The sequence below is a fragment of the Nanorana parkeri genome, unplaced genomic scaffold, assembly GCF_000935625.1.
Source record: "Nanorana parkeri isolate BGI_ZX_2015 unplaced genomic scaffold, ASM93562v1 scaffold1262, whole genome shotgun sequence".
NCBI classification, from domain to species: domain Eukaryota; kingdom Metazoa; phylum Chordata; class Amphibia; order Anura; family Dicroglossidae; genus Nanorana; species Nanorana parkeri.
In genome coordinates, this window is record NW_017307530.1 from 475,159 (window position 1) to 477,791 (window position 2,633).

The window sequence follows — 2,633 nt, forward strand, 5'->3', positions numbered from 1 at the left end:
GATTGGATTAAGGAAGCACCGATACCAGTATTGGTATCAGTGCAGATACTAGGCATTGTCACAAGTTCTTGTGAAAATGCCTTCTACTAAAGGGCAATACGGCCCTTTACATTTTTTTAACAGGTTCAGCTGCTGTAAGGTCCTGCACTTTCTGGGAACCTCACCACAGCAATGGTGAGATCCTGCAGAGCCCTGGTCAGACCATGCACAGCTTCCTGACACCCCGCACAGCCTCCTGAGACCCCACACAGCCCTGGTCAGACCCTGCACAGCCTCCTGAGACCCCATACAGCCCTGGTCAGACCCTGCACAGCCTCCTGAAATGCCACACAGCACTGGTGAGCAACACAGAGTATGTAGCTTCATATTATTCTGCATTGCTGTATAATGTGTTGCTGGGATTTGCAGTCCTCTATAGCCGGATGCCATTCTCCATTGCTGTATAATGTATTGCTGTGATTTGTAGCCCTCTATAGCAAGTTGCCATTCTCCATTGTTGTATTATGTATTTCTGGAATTTGTAGTCCTCTGTAGCCGGATGCCATTCTCCATTACTGTATAATGTATTGCTGGGATTTGTAGTCCTTTAGAGCCGGTTGTGATTCTCTATTGCTGTATAATGCATTGCTGGGATATAGTCTTCTATAGCTGGAGCTATTCTCATTCTGCATTGCTGTATAATGTATTTAATGTTTTGTGTAATTGTGTATTGTATTGAATTATCCTTAGAACCAGAGTGACAGTATGGATGAGGTGGTGATATAATGGTTGTGTGTGTGTGTGTGTGTGTGATTGCCTATTCTCTGCGGAAAACAACTCTAAACAATAAAGCGGGTTATTCACGCTTGCGGAATCCGCCTATGGAAAACCGATTCCTTTCTTTCCTACCGCAAACCAATAGCAATGCTATACTATACAAAGCGCGGCTAATTCTATAAAGACCAAAACAATGGGGACATGAATTGCCCTTTGAGAAACAGAAATGCCCAAACAATAAAATGAAAAAGCACCACTAAAAGTAGACTCTTTACCAGAAAAACTCTCACAGCTAAAGTTAGTTTTGCTATATATTGAAATTGAGTTTCAATATAAAAAAGTAAAAATTTCACTTAAGACTGAAATTCAGCACAGAAACCGCAATAGTTTTACTGAAATTTGATTCACAGAAAATAAAATGGTGGTTGAACTAATACAAAATGGCAGCTCAAACATTGCTAATGCTATTGCCAATGTATGGTACCAGTACACCAGCAAGGCACAAATCAAAGTCTTCTCATAAAAGCAGATATATATCCAGAAAAGGATAGCGCAGCCTCAATAGAAATATAATATGTATTTCTCGTTATGCGGACTCCGCTTCGCTAAAGTGCATAGACGTCCGCCGGACGCCCAGCGCATTGCGCTTGATACTCACAAACCGGCAAACGTGTACATACACTGCAAACACGTCTCTAAGCCCATAAGCAGGTTTTCATACTGACGGTTTTACCGCTGGGCCCGATTCAACCCAAGTACGCTCTGCTAAAGCGTCCCTCGGGTTAAATCCGACACAGGGAGACAAATTACAACCTATAGAACACACACACATCTTAATATAAAAATGTCTGCATAAGTCCATATAATTAAATTTCCACAACAGTCCCTCTTTGTCATATCCACATAAGTCCATATAATGAAATTTCTACAACAAAGGACAAGGAGGGCATGCTGGGACCTGTAGTTCCTAGGGTGATATGTGGTGTACAGGGATATGAGGCCATTTTCGGACTTGTTGTTGAACTACAAGTCCCAGCATGCCCTTATTGTACCTGTACAGCCTCCGCATATCACCTAGGGAACTACAAGTCCCAGCATGCCCTCATTGTCCCTGTACACCTCCTCCCCCCACACACACACATATCACACAGGGAACTACAAGTCCCAGCATGCCCTCATTGTCCCTGTACACCCCTATGGTGGCGATCTTCTGCCTATAGGGATAATGTAGGGGGGGTCTAATGCCTATAGTGGGGATGGATTGGATTAAGGAAGCACCGATACCAGTATTGGTATCAGTGCAGATACTAGGCATTGTCACAAGTTCTTGTGAAAATGCCTTCTACTAAAGGGCAATACGGCCCTTTACATTTTTTTAACAGGTTCAGCTGCTGTAAGGTCCTGCACTTTCTGGGAACCTCACCACAGCAATGGTGAGATCCTGCAGAGCCCTGGTCAGACCATGCACAGCTTCCTGACACCCCGCACAGCCTCCTGAGACCCCACACAGCCCTGGTCAGACCCTGCACAGCCTCCTGAGACCCCATACAGCCCTGGTCAGACCCTGCACAGCCTCCTGAAATGCCACACAGCACTGGTGAGCAACACAGAGTATGTAGCTTCATATTATTCTGCATTGCTGTATAATGTGTTGCTGGGATTTGCAGTCCTCTATAGCCGGATGCCATTCTCCATTGCTGTATAATGTATTGCTGTGATTTGTAGCCCTCTATAGCAAGTTGCCATTCTCCATTGTTGTATTATGTATTTCTGGAATTTGTAGTCCTCTGTAGCCGGATGCCATTCTCCATTACTGTATAATGTATTGCTGGGATTTGTAGTCCTTTAGAGCCGGTTGTGATTCTCTATTGTTGGAG